The 16,779-nt window shown below is 41.3% G+C and overlaps 1 long non-coding RNA gene and 1 pseudogene across 1 annotated transcript; both read left to right on the top strand.

The window, feature by feature from the left end:
- Positions 1-337: 337 nt before the first annotated feature.
- LOC115160662 (uncharacterized) lies at positions 338-1,264 on the top strand. The gene is made up of 3 exons (XR_003869101.1): positions 338-519; positions 625-734; positions 852-1,264. It is a non-coding gene; the product is annotated as an uncharacterized LOC115160662 (long non-coding RNA).
- Positions 1,265-10,969: 9,705 nt separating this feature from the next.
- LOC115161478 (PMS1 protein homolog 1-like) overlaps positions 10,970-16,779 on the top strand; it is a 60,532-nt pseudogene continuing 54,722 nt past the window's right edge.

Raw genomic sequence — 16,779 nt, 5'->3', positions numbered from 1 at the left:
AGATCATTGACAAGATCCTCCTGTGTAGTTCTGGGCTGATTCCTCACCGTTCTCATGATCATTGCAACTCCATGAGGTGAGATCTTGCATGGAGCCCCAGGCCGTGGGATATTGACAGTTATTTTGTGTTTCTTCCATTTGCGAATAATCACACCAAATGTTGTCACCTTCTCACCAAGCTGCTTGGCGATGGTCTTGGGAACTGAGCAGCGTGAGAAGACATAGCAGGGACGGGGGCTAACTACTTCGGGCAAATGTAAAACAGTGAGCTCGCGAAAATTCGGTCTGGTAGTAACCAGGCTAATGCTTCCTACGCCTCGAGCTAGATAGACAGAGTCTTACAGTCTGTTTGTCTGTCTGTGTGTGTGTGTCAGGTTATGGATGAACTCTGGCGGATCCTTGATTGAGGGACCTCCCGCTTCGTACCTGAACTGAAGACCCGTTGGGGGACTTTTTACAACAAGGCACAGTTTTATGGAGTGTTCAAAAAGGTCATGAAGCCACCGCTGCTGGACAAAGGTAATTACTGGCTCTGTTGACAATGGAGAATCCCATGAAATTATTAATGTTTGTTTAAATAACTGGCTGCAGTAAATCAAATGAGACTATTTTTGTTTTTAACAGTGAAGCACTCAATCGCCTTGATGAAGGCTTTACCTGACATGTTCCCATCACCTGTGGCTCCACCGAAGAAGTTAGGACATGCAAGTGAGGCTATGCTTCACATCCTTGAGGTAAGAAATGTGTGCATGTATTAGAAATTTCATATTACTTGACCATAACATACAAAGGGTGTGAGTTGTTTTTGTGGTCATATTTGTTTTTCTCTTTGTGTTTGTGTCATTCTGCAGAAGACCCCAACACCTTTCTTCAGGTGAGACCACTCTTCAGCCCTGTCGTGATTGTCTGTGAAACCAACTGCATACTGGCCATTGGAACCATGCCTGTGGTGACCTTCCCAAAAGAGGACATCTATGCCAGCGTGACGTATCTCATGGCGTGTTATTACGCCTTTCACCTCACATATCCCAAGTGCATTGCGACACTCTGCTGCAGACAGAAGTCCTCTCGGACGCCATCCACGACCGGGACATAACTTCTTCATAGAAAAATGCTATGGCCGAGTGGAAAAAGTTCATTACTGACTAGGGTTGCACAATTAAAAAAAAATTTTTATTTCTGGTCCCGATAACAGAACTGTGTGTATCGGCCGATCCAATAACCTTTAATAAATAGGCAGGGTGTTTGTTGTTTATTATAAGAAGTTTTAAAGCACTGTTACGTTTGTTATCTTGCCATAGGTCTTACATTTTCAAATTGACCACCAATGGCCTTTGTTGTTTTTGCATCCTTTGTTCTGCCCATATCAGCCTCTGGATAAAGAAGTGAAAAGAAATGAGATTAATTCTTTCTTTAAGCAGGCCAATCTCATTTCTAGTAGTAGTACAAGTACATTTATCTTAGTCAGGATTACTTATTTTAAGCACAATATGCTATTTTTCTGTTAATTCCAGGGTATATGGCCTTATTTCAAGATGATTGCAATAGCATTGGATGCTAAATTTAAGCACATTTTTCTACATATTGAGAAAATAATTCTTAAATATTTTCTTTGTATCCAGACATATGTACTTGTTTTTAGTGTAGCTGTACTGGTTTAAAGATATATTTACTAAACATATAGCCTTATTACAAGATGATGGCACTAGCATTTGCTAAATTTAAGCACATTTTCCTACATATTTAAAAAATGATTCTTAAATCTTCTCTTTGTATCCAGACAAATTACTTGTTTTTAGTCTGGCCGCACTAGTTTTAAGATATCTGCGTTCTTTGAGACTAGATATTTTTTACTTGTTTTAAAAATCTTGGCAAGTGTAATTTTCCTGTTTTGTTGGCAGATACTTAAAATAAGCAAAATTAATATTTCCCCCATTTTATTGCTTTTTTCCCTTGTTTTTGAGAGCTGACTTTTTGCAGTGTAACATGTGTTCTCTTTTCCCTGTGAAAGTCAATATGGTTTCTAGGTGGTGTAGAACATGTGTAGAACATGGAACATCGTTGTTCCAGATGAGGGATTGCTGGAAACTGAATTTTGGAGCAGTGGCTTCTTCCTTGCTGAGCGGCCTTTCAGGTTATGTCGATATAGGACTTGTTTTACTGTGGATATGGATACTTTTGTACCCGTTTCCTCCAGCATCTTCACAAGGTCCTTTGCTGTTGTTCTGGGATTTTTTTGCACCAAAGTATGTTCATCTCTAGGAGACAGATCACGTTTCCTTCGTGAGCGGTATGATGGCTGCGTGGTCCATGGTGTTTATACTTGCGTACTATTGTTTGTACAGATGAATGTGGTACCTTCAGGCGTTTGGAAATTGCTCCCAAGGATGAACCAGACTTGTGGAGGTCTACAACTTTATTTCTGAGGTCTTGGCTGATTTCTTTTGATTTTCCCTTTTATTTTCCTGGATTATGCCACTACAGCCATTCATTCCAATTAGAGCGATTTGGCTTTCTCACTGACCAATATGGTTGACTATTTCACTCCATTCTGGAACTTTGAGGGTTTATGACATAGCCCCTCTAGTAATTTAATAGGATCTCTATGCATGCCAACACTTACTGTGCGCTGTGTCGGCCTGCTGTTCTGAAGTGTGACTTTGTTACACTTTATGATACAAAAAGGGGAGGGAAGAAAAATGTACCTACCAACTAACCCATACGATACCTTCTGACCCTGGAAACCTCAACCTTCCATTCTCTCACAGTCAATGCTATCCGGGATCCTGAGGACGTCCCAACTCTAAACCCTAACCTTAACTCTTACCTTAACCATTTTACATTTCAACTTCAATGGGGTAGGGACGTCCCAAGGGTCCTGAATAACATGGCCCTTTCTGCTCTCCAGCAACATGGGTACCCCAACAGTTAATACACATAGCTGCTAGCTTCTTCTTATTTAAAAAATGTGTATTGGTGGATCGTAACCAACTAAAAGGTGCATACATTGCCACCTAATGTACTGGAGTGTGAGGCCGGTCACTGTTCTTTGTACCTCAGTGGTCACAGCCTCTTATCTAGCTCCGTGTTTCTAATCAAATATCACTACTCCCATCCCTCCACCCAAAATACCACCCAAACCCCATCCCATCTCTCTTACCCTGTCAAGTAAACTCTCCCTATATACATCATAAAATTCACAATATAATAATACTATGTTAATACATGTTCAACTGTTTCTTCCACCATACACCCATTGCACATTCCAGTACCATGCTTCCCTGTCAATTTTTTTGAAATCATGAAATCCTGTATGCTCTAATCTCATCCTAGACATCATTATTTCTCTCTTCTGTTCCCATTACAAGACCTGTATGAGCAGGGATACAACAAAACAGAACCTCTATCCCATTTCTTTGTTTCGCTAATAAAATTCTCACGCTAATAAAATTCTGACTTCCCAGATCCTATACTGCAAAAAACTGATGCAGAATCCGAACATAGTACTCTTCTTGGTTGCGCTGCAACATAGTCTCAGAGCATTTCGTATTATTAAATTCGTAAAGCCGAGACACCCCATTTAGTATGATAGGATTCGTATGGTATGTATTCATTTGTGGATTACCTTCCTCCATTTTGTATGATACGTCACAGATTATGTTACAAATTTGCAAAATGTATGATATGTTACAAATTCCAATTTGTTGTGGCAAACGTTAGCTAGATGGCTAACGCTAACGTTAGCTAGCTGGCTAATGTTAGCTAGGTGTTAGGGTTAAGGTTAGAAGTTAGGTTAATGGGTTAAGGTTAGGAGAAGGGTTAGCTAAAATGGTTAAGGTTAGGGGAAGTTTACTCTTTCATCCGCAAACACGGTTCTGCAAACACGGTTCTGCAGCTCAAATCAACTGGGATGGGGGGGCATTGTTCTTAGGAAAGACGTCTACCACCATAGATCGCTAAAATAATGATTATGATCACACTTCATCAATTTAAATATTATGTGGGGACACCAAGGGGCGCAACTTTCACTGCGAACAGTGTCATATCCCCCCTACATTCTGAAATTGCATTTTGTCCCCCCCAGTATTATCATTGCAATGTTAATACAAAAAACAGCAACGTGTGCTTTAGGACCATGCGGACGACTCTGAGCGGTCGGGTAGGCTGTTTGGAGTGTTCAGCCGGCTGGATTTAGGACAGTGCAGACACCACAAAGCGGGCTGACAGGCTGTGTGAAAGCAACGCTTCTGGAAGGCTGGCTGGGTTAGCACTGGAGAGTTGACAATAGTGTGTGTTGCACTCTTTCACCGAGTTGTAAAAGCAAGCAGAGCATAAACTGACTACTCTTCAATTTACTGATGTAGCTGGCAAGGTAACAGCGGTTTAACTTAACAAACCAAAAAACTAAACTAGTGTTTATTCTTGGTGCTGAGCTAGTATTGTAACTGACATGTAATGTTACATAATGTTTCAGGTGAATGAATTAGCTAACTACGCTAGCTAGTGGATACCACAGCTGGGTCAGCTCAAACCTCTAGCTATCTGTCAGATAGCAATATGCGGTGGCTATTATTACTATCTGAAAGCAGTTGTTTGTATGGAAATATATTGTAGCCTTTGTTTTGTCCCATGTCAACAGAAGTAAATGAACTTGGCTAGCTTTCGCCAGTTGATGTACCATTGGAGAGAGTGAGAGAGAGTGAAAGAGTGAGAGAGGGAGATCCGGCTAAAAGTTGGCTAACGTTAGCTATTATTTTTGCCTCAATCACAATAGAACTGAATCAAACGATGAAACCATCAGCCAAACGTTTGAAGATTGATATTCTGACGCTTTTTCAGTGCAATGTGAGTTATTAGTCAGTATGCCAATGTAACGTTATCGATCTGTCTGTTTCCCTAGCTAATTCCCTACTTTTCACACTGACACAGTAATAAACAGCTCTAACATTACAGGCTTCACTGTCACGGTGCACAGTAAAGGTCTGTGCGGGAGCAATTTCTTCATCCCCCTCCAGAAGCTTTTCATACCACACTCCACCTGCTGGCTTTCTGTCCGACTCCCACCTGTTACCGCAAGAACTGGTCCCAAACCCAACCACAGTCCCGCAACGTTATTTTAGGCGTATGTGATGCAGCTCACTTGCCAGCCATGGTCCCAGCACTTTTTTATTTCACCTTTATTTAACCAGGTAGGCAAGTTGAGAACAAGTTCTCATTTACAATTGCGACCTTGTCAAGATATTATTTAATTTAGATCACACGTGCACCTGATCTCTCTGGTATGACTACTGAACTTGAAGCAGAATGAATGATGACAGCAACAATTGCTATGTTTTGCATAGGCCTATAGGATATAGCCTACCTTTTAGGAGGACAATTTGCAGGCAGAGACAAATAAATGGGGAATCAATACTTATTGAAAATGAAAAGGTGCAAGTCTCGCTTACCATAGTAGCGCATTGTGTCTTTTCCCTTTCAATAAATTATTTGATTGCACTTCGACTCACGTTGGTTGAGCGCCCTCCACTTCTTTCCATTATGAAAATGTATTTACAAACACTGTAGTAAACTACATTCTAATCATATTTAAGTTCATTTCATATTTAATGTATGCAGCCTACTCTATTTTCAATGAGACCCACATACTAGGCAAACTTGAAATCTCACGCCTAACTAGGTAGGCTACTGAAGTTAAAGCAGCGAATTCTGAGTGTGTGAATAATGCAAAAAAAATATGTGCTTTTAATACAATAGGTAGGCTAACGCATAAAAAAGCAGAAAGAAGACCGTTTCCAAATAATCTGGGCCAACAAAAATATTTTCATCCCTGTTTGACTGCCCACAGCATGAAAAATGGCGACCAGGCCGCAATTATCTCTCTCAGGACCAGCAGGTCCCATAGGCATCCAGCAGGAATGCAGCCCTCTAGTGCACAGTCGGTATGTTTTAGCAGGATCAGATGGTGACCGAGTTCCCAGCAGGGTCAGACAGCCAGGGAGGACCAGTCTATGGAGCTCAGGTGAATTTTGCAGTATATTAACAATATCAGTAAATGATACAAAGTTCCATCTTGAATTGATGGGTAGACCTACAGTAGCTACATGACAGCAGTTTAAGCTTAAGGCTAGTCTGGGATAATAATGGTAATTTAAATGATTGAACCATTGATTCTATTCTTGGATAATGTAATGTATAAATGTACACTAAGGTAATTCTTTGTCATGTCTCATCATAGGAGGATCAGATTGTGACAGGGGTCTCAGCAGGGCCAGGCAGCACCAGTCTGTGACAGCTGAGGTGAATTTTTGCAGATACAAAACTTTATTCTCTGTGCAGAAAACATTGGACAAGCCAGATGCTATTTTAAGGCAGTCTGACAAACCTCCAAAGTTGATATCCAAACTGTATCAAGGGTTGATATAGGCCTTTCCCGATGACACAAAACATGTTAAACAAAAATGTGAGGAAGAACTGGGAGACGCTATTGATGATGATGAATGATACAGATACAGTGCATTTGGGTAGTATTCAGACCCCTTTACTTTTTCCACATTTTGTTATGTTGGAGCTTTATTCTAAAATGGATTAAATAAATATCAGACCCCTTGACTTTTGCAACACAATATTTAACAAAATAGGCTTTTTATAGGCTAAATTGATGAGCAAATAGGCAGCATCATGCACTTTTTTTTGGGGGGGGGGGTCAGCATCATGCACGTCAGTCCTCTAGGAGCAAATAGTCTTCTGTCTTCTTCTTCAAGTTTTTATTGGTGGATTGCAACCAACTGACAGGTGCATACCCCGCCACCTACTGTACTGGAGTGTGAGGCCGGTCACTATGTTCTCTTAAACTTACCCTGAATTTCTAATAAAATGAAATAATTCCCTATAAACCTCACTACTCCCATCACCCCCACCCTGTGGTCTTCCAAGTAGGACTCTGAAGTAATGAGGTGGCGTATATGCATCTGTTTCAACGTGTTTAGGGAGTCGAGCAAGGGTCGACTCCTTCAACCAACCACAGGAGTCATGCACCACTAAAAGAACAAGAATGATCACAAGCTAGAGGGGGTGATTGCGCACATTTTCATTGTTATTGAACCAGTTGGGCACGAGACGGGCTTGAGTTTGAAGTGAAGGGAGTACAGGGCTTAGCATGTCTCTCGAGTAGGCTAAAAATAGTTTTTGGCTTGGAAATGTTTAATATTTTCAGGAGTCAGGTAATTCGTTAAGGGAGGAGGATTGGAGGGAAAGAGAGAGGAGGTTGAAAAGACAGGGAGGTAGAGGATGGGTTTGAATCTGTTAACGCTAGCAATAACAAGGGAGAGGGTATTTTGAGGAAGATTGATGTCAAGTTGAAAGAGTGTGGCGGAACCCAGTTTGAGTTCTGGAGGTGAAATAGAAGGGGTGGAAGGTGTTGTGAGGAGCTCAGAGCCTTGCATTGATGGGCATGGTTATGATAAAGATACGTTTGGTCCGATGGAAGTGAGATTTTTGAAGAGGGTGGAACCAGGCCTTTCGGCAGATCCATGGGTGGTTTCATGTTGGGTGGAAAAGATGGTGGGTGCTGTTGTCAGTGAAAGTTACCCAAAGTGGACTTGTGATGTATGTTTGTGTTTCTTCAGATCAGAGGGAGCAGGTGCTCCGTGCGACACAACTTGGGGAAAGACCTGTATCTTGCTTTGCGCTTAAGTACAGGGCACCATTGAAGGGAGTGATTTCTGGGGTAGCGTTAAGTGTGGAGGTGGAGCAATTTAGGTTGAAGATTCCTGGTGTTTGTGAAGCCCGCTGTTTGGTGCGCCACACATCCGGTGGGGAGCGTGGTGTAACAGAGGTGACAGTCTGTTCTTTTGATCTTTAATTGAGAGTCTTTACCTGACAAAGTAATGTTAGGATACATATTAGTTATGCTGTTAGAGCTTTTGTGCTGAATACACTGCTGTGTTATTGGTGTCATGTTTATGGGCATGTCACAGCAGTGTGTAGGAGGGAGATTCCAAAATGTGGGAAGTGTGCAGGAGGACATGGGACAGAGGAATGTGTAGTTTTGGTGGAAAAAGTTGTGTCAACTGTAGGGGTGACCATTTTGCTGTGCATCGGAGATTTCCTTTGCGAGAGAGGCATATTGAGGTGGCCAGGGTCAGAGTAGTGCAGAAGATGTCGTATGCTGGGGCAGTGAAGAAAGTAGGAGGGTGGATTAAGGGTGAGGGATTCTGAGAGTATCTCTGTGAAGAGTAGATCTGTGCCAGAACAGAGGAATAAGCCAATGAGTGATACAGTATATGTTTCAGTAAGGTTGTCTTCTTAGCGTTCATAGCAATGGTTATCTGTATCACAGAAATGAAACGTACTTCACAGAAAATAGATGTTGTGGTGACAGCTTGCAGAGAAGTATTTGGGGGTAGGAGATTTGACTTCAGTAGAGTTACAGGGTGTGTTGAGTGGTAGTGTCCTGTCCTCTCAGATCATGGCATGGGGTAGGATCAGATAGGGTTAAAGTAGTGGAATATGGTGGTGGGTTTTAATGTGTGCAATGTTAGTTGGTAGGGTAATTAAAAATATATATTTATTTTTCCCTTTCGTATCACAAAGTGTAATGGATTTATACTATAGTTCAGTTGGGGGCGGTAATGCAATATTTTTCACATTTCACATTTTAGTCATTTAGCAGACGCTCTTATCCAGAGCGACTTACAGTATTGAGTGCATACACTTCATTTCATACATTTTTTATTTTTGTACTGCCCCCCGGCGGTTGGCATCCAATATATTGGATGCCAACCGCCGTAAAACTCCACCGAAGAAGAAGAAGTGCACGAGGAGACAGCTATCATGCAATAACCTTGTCAATTCAAATAAATATTGTTTAATAACTACACAGTCCACCAATGAGTCACTATTCATAATGTATTGTAAATGTGTTCTTAGTTTCAAGTGTTAATGATTGCCAGGTAAGGTTATAACTAACTCTAGCAGGTAACGTTAGTTAACTAATTAAACCCTACTCAGCCTAGGCCTGTTTTGGAGATTTCTGCTATATCATACAAGTAAATTCATCGTAGAACGTTTTTGGACTCATGCGGCCGTTTTTGCCTGATTAAATACCATTAGAAACTATACCATTGGAAATGAAGTTCAATTCATAAAACTTAAGTTGAATGTTTTACTTAAATTATTTTTTCGTCGCTGCTTCCTGTTGACTAGACATTTTGATAAATAGCCCAGTGACAAAACATGTAACGTGTCCAAATCAATATCCAAGATGCAGAAACAAATCCTGATATATTGAAAGCCTAAACATACACACGCATGTGTAGATGGATAGCAAGTTGTAACAATAGTAATCATTTTAAACAAGCACCAAAAACCCTGTTTTTACAAGTGGTAATAAATCACTGATATCGATTAGAGGGAAAAATCAGGTAATGCGCTGTTGAAACACAATGTAAAGTTTTCCCCGGTTACATCCGCCAGCATTTTGGCTCCACGTGAACTACAATTCCGACGCGGTGTGTTTTAACGTTTAGAAAAGTAAACAATCATCACTTTAAACCCGGTTTTCGAAACAAGCCGATATGCCCTTTGTCTTTCGTATCAACAAGGGATCTCAACAAGGGGGGGGGGGTCGCCAAAATGAGAAGAGAAACGCAACACTTATTTGCCAATCACACATATCGATATCACGTTGAAATCAATTGCGGGAGAGGGGGAGATGAGGTTTCACGGCCTGTTAACTAACACAGCTGGAAAAAACACATGGAATCTGGGAATAATGTGTATATTACCGCAATCAATCACCCCAACTACCTCGTACCCCAGTACACTGATTCTGTACCGGTACTCCTTGTATATAGGTATTTTGTGTTGTTTTATTTGCTAATGTTGGTACTTTAACTGCATTATTGGGGAAGGGCTCGTAATTAAGCATTTCATGCCGGATACAAGGGTCAAATACAATTAGATTTGACGTCACTGGTTAGAGGACAACTTGTATCGAGCAGCTAGTTACATTTTGATTCAAGTGGGTCGCCAACGCTGTAAGTTTAAACGCAACACTTTTTTTGTTAATAACTTCTATGGATATCACGCTGAATTCAGTAGAATAGAGGGTAAAACGTTTGGGGTGTAGCGCTGTTTAAACGAACACAATTCAAAGGCCACACGGAAACTTGGAATAATCTATACATGGTAGAAAGGACCAATAGATGGTTGGTATTTCACCCTTTAGTGTGGCCAGTGAAGCGCATGCACGTCACTCATTACTTGTAGAATGCTTATATCTATATTTTGCAATGTCGGATGTTGATTTCGGGAGGCTGCCACCACGGAAAAGGGAACAAAACACTTTTTCTGTTGGATAACTTAAGTGAAAGACCGACTGTCAAATCCATGTGTTGGTTTGTGGCCAGCGACTTTTATAGAGACCCCACCCCCAATATTCTGTGCCATTTCCTGGCAATTTGATTAACTCCGCGTTCTAAATCCTGCACATCCCGGCGCGTGTGACGAACAAAACCAAAGATATTGAACTGTTTGAAGCAATCAGTCTTATGTCATCGTAATGACTAAACTTTTATACTAAAACCACCAATCTGAGATAAAAAGGATGTGTAATTCCACTCAATTGTATGGGTGAAAACGCAAGCCTGTGTAAGGTAGTAACACAAACTGTCCACATTAGGTGAATTAGCACAATATACTTTAATATGGCAAAATAATTAAACATGTCAATTTAAGATGATAGTATATGTTGCCCACTCACAAACTATTGCAACAATGACATCTATTTCTCACTCATTTAACAATTTAGAGTTTTTAAAAATACCCTCAACCACAATTTAACCGGGCACTCCAGACTAGAACCTCCCAGACTAGAACCTCCAGTTGTGAATGACAGCTCATTGCACAACAATGTCACATCAGTGTTTTCTTTCTCCATATTGCAGGTGTCCATAAACAGTAGCTAATCATGAAACAGCTGCCTGCAGAAACTGTGTGCATTCTGTCCAGCTGTGAGGTCATCACCTCTTTGGTAAACGTGGTGAAGGAACTGCTGGTGAATTCCTTGGATGCTGGTGCCTTGAGAATCGACATTAAACTGGTAAAAAAAGTGTGTTCACCCTTTAGCCTGGCCAGTGAAGCACATGCAAATCACTATGACATGTTGAAATTGTCACATTGTAAAGCACATAGCTATTTTACTTGTTTTTCCTGGTTGGAATTAGGCCTACTTAAAGGTATCCTGTCCGTCCACATGTCCTGATAAAATGTATGCAACTATACACACACCCTCTCCAACTCCCAATACTGTCAGAAATGGTTATAGTGTACTCATATGGTCATGTCATCTGAATTCCTCAGATATTTTCCCATTTCGAGTGGGCTCGGCTCACCTGCTCTCTCTGTGAATTTGTTTTTCTTGGCATGGGGGAATACTTGAGTTCTCTCTCATGAGTGCACTCTTTGCCCACTTCAGAGCCATTTCTTAATGAGCTGTCAGCGGTAATCCTTTCAGGCAGCACAGCCAGCCTCTGAGGACATAGTGAAGCTTTTTTATTGGACTAATATTTCCAACTCTTCTCCTATATTGCCAAGAGGAAAGCAAATCCACTTATCAAGAGGAAAACATTTTTCCGGAACTGAACACCACATGATCAATATCAAACGACCTCCAAGTATCTCTAGCACATAAACCTGCCTGTATGGAAGGAAGCAAATATTTTTTATTTGTATTTATTTAACCTTCATTTAAATAGGCAAGTCCAGTTAAGAACAAATTCTTATTTTACAATGACGGCCTACCCCTCCACTAACCCGCACAACGCTGGGCCAATTGTGCACCGCCCTATGGGACTCCCGATCACGGCTGGTTGTGATACAGCCCGGGATCGTACCAGGGTCTGTAGTGATGCCTCTAGCACTGAGATGCAGTGCCTTAGACCGCTGTGCCACTGAGGAGCCCAATTTATTTGAAGCACAATTTATAATTTCTTGTACTTACACCTCATTGAAACAGAGCTGGGGTGGACACTAACATACACTGAGTATACCAAACATTTGGAACACCTTCCTAATAGGAACACCCCCACATACTCAACCCATGCCTCAATTGTCTCAAGGCTTAAAAATCCTCCTTTAACCTATCTCCTCCCTTTCATCTACACTGAAGTGGATTTAACAAGTGACATCAATAAGGGATTATAGCGTTCACCTGGTCAGTCTGTCATGGAAAGAGCAGGTGTTCTTAATGTTTTGTACACTCAGTGTATATAATAATCAGATCAATCCACAAAAGAGGCTTTAAGAACTTACAACACATAGCTGTTAATATGACACCAAAAAAATCTAATCTGATTTCAAGGCTCTTTGAAGGGACAATACGGAACATTCTCTATTTTATGTATTTCATGTGTTTTAGGAGAATTATGGTCTGGATTGAATAGAAATCATAGACGGTGGCTCAGGCATAAAAGCTGCTGATACTGCTGTGATGGCTGTGAAATACTACACCTCTAAAATCTGCAGCCCACGATGGCCTGGAGCGCCTGGAGACATATGGCTTCAGAGGAAAGGCCCAGGGCTCCATATGCGCCGTGGCAGAGGTCAGAAGCGGCTCTCTTTTACACTAAATTCTGCTTGAAAAAGTACAAAGTGGTAATAAGCAGCTGTGATAGATTTGCCCCGTGGTCTCCCACCTGGTAGCTGTCACGACAAAGACTGCCGAGGACGACGTCGGCACCCAGTACACGCTTGACCTCACGGGCAGGGTCGTTTCCCAGAAGCCCTCACCTAGGGCAAGGTTTGGCATTTCCCTTTTTACTGAAATGGAGTCAGTTTCCGACGGTATTTATTATGTATACGTCACAGAGAAACATTTTATAGGTAGACATGGGCTTTGATGTCTTTTCAGGTACCACAGTCTGTGCGCTGAAGCTTTTTTTAAGAATCTCCCAGTGAGGAGGCAGTTTTACGCCAACATGAAAAAGTACAAGGAGGAGCAGAAGAAGGTGCAGGACCTTCTCATGGCGTATGCCACTGTAAAACCTGAGACTCACCCTCACTCACAGTAAGGTATAATTTCGTTCTCACTGTTTATTCATCTTTTTGCACACAATAACACTTCCTACCACAAGGTGTCCTCATCTGTCTGCATTTCCATGGGTGAAACCCAATCCCCGCATACCAACTCCATTAATCACTGCTTAAGCATCATTAATGCCATCAATGATTTGATACTTTAGTGTTGTCGTTGATAGGGTTTAAACGTGAAGCGAACCTTTTTTCTTTAGTCATACGTCTCTTTCATTCTTTCGAACACTGTCACTGCTCTCAGCTATTAGTTAGAGCTTCATCAATGGCCCTTGTCTTTCAAAAGTTACCTGCATTGGAGTAGTTCCAGTGTATTTAACACAACACACATCACATCTATGTCAAAAAGCCTTCCTCCAAAATTTCATGGACATTTATCTTCTTTTCACCTAAAATGTCCGTATATTGAGCACAGGTGGGTTTATTTTGTGAATGAGATTGATTTTGTGGAAAATGCGTGATTTAGCCTAAGTTTCTGCTTGACAAAGTAAACTCTTATTAGATATGGCATCTATGTAAAGATGCAGTTTTTCCACCGTTTATCACAACTTTCCAGGAGGTTAAATGGGAGACAAAGTATTGAAGAGAAATAAGGAATTATCGTTAAAAAAAACCTAGTAACACATTGCTTATGCTGTCACTGCAGTATCTTGAGAATTCAAGTTTTTTTTACGCAGGTTCTCACTTAATAGCACACCAATTAGTATACCAAATTTGTGTGGGAATTTGACATGTTTATGCTGTGCAGGAATCCATTCAGTTCTTGCCGGGCACGCTGTCCAGATTACAGAGATTATTTTGTGGTGCCAGTGAAAAGATGCGCAATTTCCCATGACCTGAACCCACTCCCTCCCGTAGTCATATTTAGTGAACTCTGGATGCCTTTGGAGCTAAGTTATGGAAGAAAGGAAGACCGGCAGAGAAAGCTGTAGAACACTGGGTTGCAGATTTAACCCCAGATTCAGTTTCAGTCAGTGGCCACTTGGAATAAAACATTAAGGGAAGGGGTCAGAGGTATAACACCACTGTATACTTTTCATTGAAATCACTCTGACATCATCAAGGGAGGAGCGTGCCCCCATTTCATGGCATCAGCACTTGGGAGGCATATCTGTATCCCGAACTTTGCACTTCGGCCTGTGTTGGGTTTCATGGCTTCTCCAAGTGCTGTTTACGGGTGTGATCCGTTTACAGTCACCAAATTGCATATTTCATAGCAGAGACGTGTGCTGCTGCGGACAGCATACTTTCAGAAATCAACACCCAGGAGATATACTCGCTGGTGGACACGTCAACGACAAGCCCACCCATGGGTGTGAAAATATGTTCTCTTTTAGTCTCGGACTAATTTTCTCTCACATATATCGGACATGAAGGAAAAGTAGAGGATTCCAAGCCTTCGGTGGAGGTTGCACAGAGATGAGGAAGATTGCGTAACCTTGTGGTCACTGTGTATCTGCTTTCATTATGTAGTGTACATTGATCCAGTGGGTTGAATAACATGTTCAGACAACCTGCTGATTTGGGAATGGTGTGAAGTACTGTCCGTTCATTCAGTCGAACTGCTCTCACAGTTTGTGACGTGACATAGGCATCAGCGCACAGTAGCTTGTTCTCTAGTCATCCCCAAACTCCTCTGGTCTGGTTTAGGCCTTTTTAGAACAGATGAGACACATAAGCCCTATTCGGACGGGATTAGTTTTACTGGGGGAGGTCGGGTAATGTAATTATGTGCACAGCACAAAACACCACATCTGTGCGAATATGCCATGTCAATCATTTTCACATGACGGGAGAGTGATCATTCCAGTCAGAATAACCTACTGTTTTTTGGCATGCAGACTCCAAGGTCCTCTGATAATACATAGGGGGTATTACTGTGTTTAGCAGGTGCTGCTTGCAGTTTGGGTTAGAACATGGGAACAAATGGATGCTTAAAATATAATGCTATGCACGTACCCTATAGATTAATGATCTGTTTTTGTCTCGTCAGCTTTTTACTCTTTTTAAAGAGTAAGCGGATGATATTGTGCCAATGAATTGATAAATTGCCAAAATTGCCAGTTAATTAAATGTCTGCATGAAGTTAGTTCATGGTTCTTATTGATATCATTTTGACATTCTTCCAACTGAAAGCCATTATTAGGCTATCCTTAGACAAGTTGAAATATCCTCACGCCTAGAACAGCCTCCAGGCTTCCATCATAATGGGGGAAAAAATAATTACAGGGGGCAGTTTGGTAAAACTAATCCCGTCCGAATCGTCCTCTGGGGAAAAACAGACATACTGGGGGGAAATAATTACATAACCTACGTTCTATAGTAATTCAAGTCCCATGCGAATAGGGCTATTGTTGAACCTCTCTCTGAGCGATCCACACAGGTAAGGGAAATGCTGAAGAAGAGGCTTTGATTGGTCATCAGGGTCTGCTGTTTTGAATGCGAGATCCGGCAGGTGGTCTTTTTTTAGGTGGACTGAAAATAAGCTGCTGCGTGTTGTTGCAGGTGGTGGTGTGGCAGAAGGCCAAGGTGTCCGATCACAGGATTGCTCTCATGGCTATGCTGTGGGCCAACGCTGTGGCCCACCTGCTTTTCAGTCCACCATCAACAAGAACAACCAGAGGTCAGTCAAACACCAGCATCACTCCGTCATGGCCCTGCTCCATCCAAACCAGTCATCGGAGATAAAACAACACTCTTATACTGCAAAAATGTCATGTAACAATGCTAAATAAGTGAAAGACAAAGATTTGTATTTTTTTTGTTGCCTATTTTGCTGCGAAGAGACAAACAGATCATTTGTTTTGGTGCTGTCCATATGTAGCTTGTTTTTGGTCGCAGGTTCAGGAATGGCTGAAGAATTGCAACACTTATCTGGAGCTAACTCTGCAAGTAGCACTGCTGGGTGATTTAAAAATAAACTATGAGAATAGAAAGGTTCAGAATTTTTGTGAAACAGCACAGTTGAAAAACATATGTCAAATAGAAATCAAAACTGGATGGTGTTCAGAGATAAATGGGAGGGGTTGAGTGGAGCTGAAGGGTGGAACTAGAAAGAACATAACTAATTTAAAATATACTGTGTCTGTAAAATGTATGGAGGTCCAGAACATTTGTGGTACAGTTTAAATATGGCAAATAGAAATCAAAACTGGATGGTCTTGAGAGGTTGAGGGTAGCTGAAGGATGAGACTAAATACAAACAAAAGATAACTATTGTAAAATATACTGTGTCTGTAAAGTGTATGTAGTATGTATAAGCTGGAAGTAGAAGCCTAGGTGCAGATGTCCATTAGTTTACTCCAGTTAGGGGAGGGGTAGTAGGGTTAAGGTAAAATAATAAAGGAAAATATATACAAATATATTGACGTATTTTTTTATGGCGATTGGAAATGATGCAGATGCAGACAATTACATTGATGGCAGCTGTTCTTGGAGGTGTCCACACTTAGCTTGACTTAAATATTGCTGCTCTTGCAGTGCTGTCCTTTCCTGTAGTGCTCAATGACACCAATTACTAATTTACTGATTCAATTCAGACTTCCATATCTCCCAAAAGTACATGTCACATTGTTTTGCTTTACAGTAAGTGCCCTGAGATTGGCAATTTCTCCTAACCAGGATTAGGAGAACAATGAGTGATGCAAAACTGGTCACCATTAAAGATAGCATGTGTCAAATTTGTGGCCC

Source organism: Salmo trutta, chromosome 24 (genome assembly GCF_901001165.1).
Source record: "Salmo trutta chromosome 24, fSalTru1.1, whole genome shotgun sequence".
Taxonomy (NCBI): domain Eukaryota; kingdom Metazoa; phylum Chordata; class Actinopteri; order Salmoniformes; family Salmonidae; genus Salmo; species Salmo trutta.
This window is presented reverse-complemented; position numbering and strand designations above follow the sequence as displayed.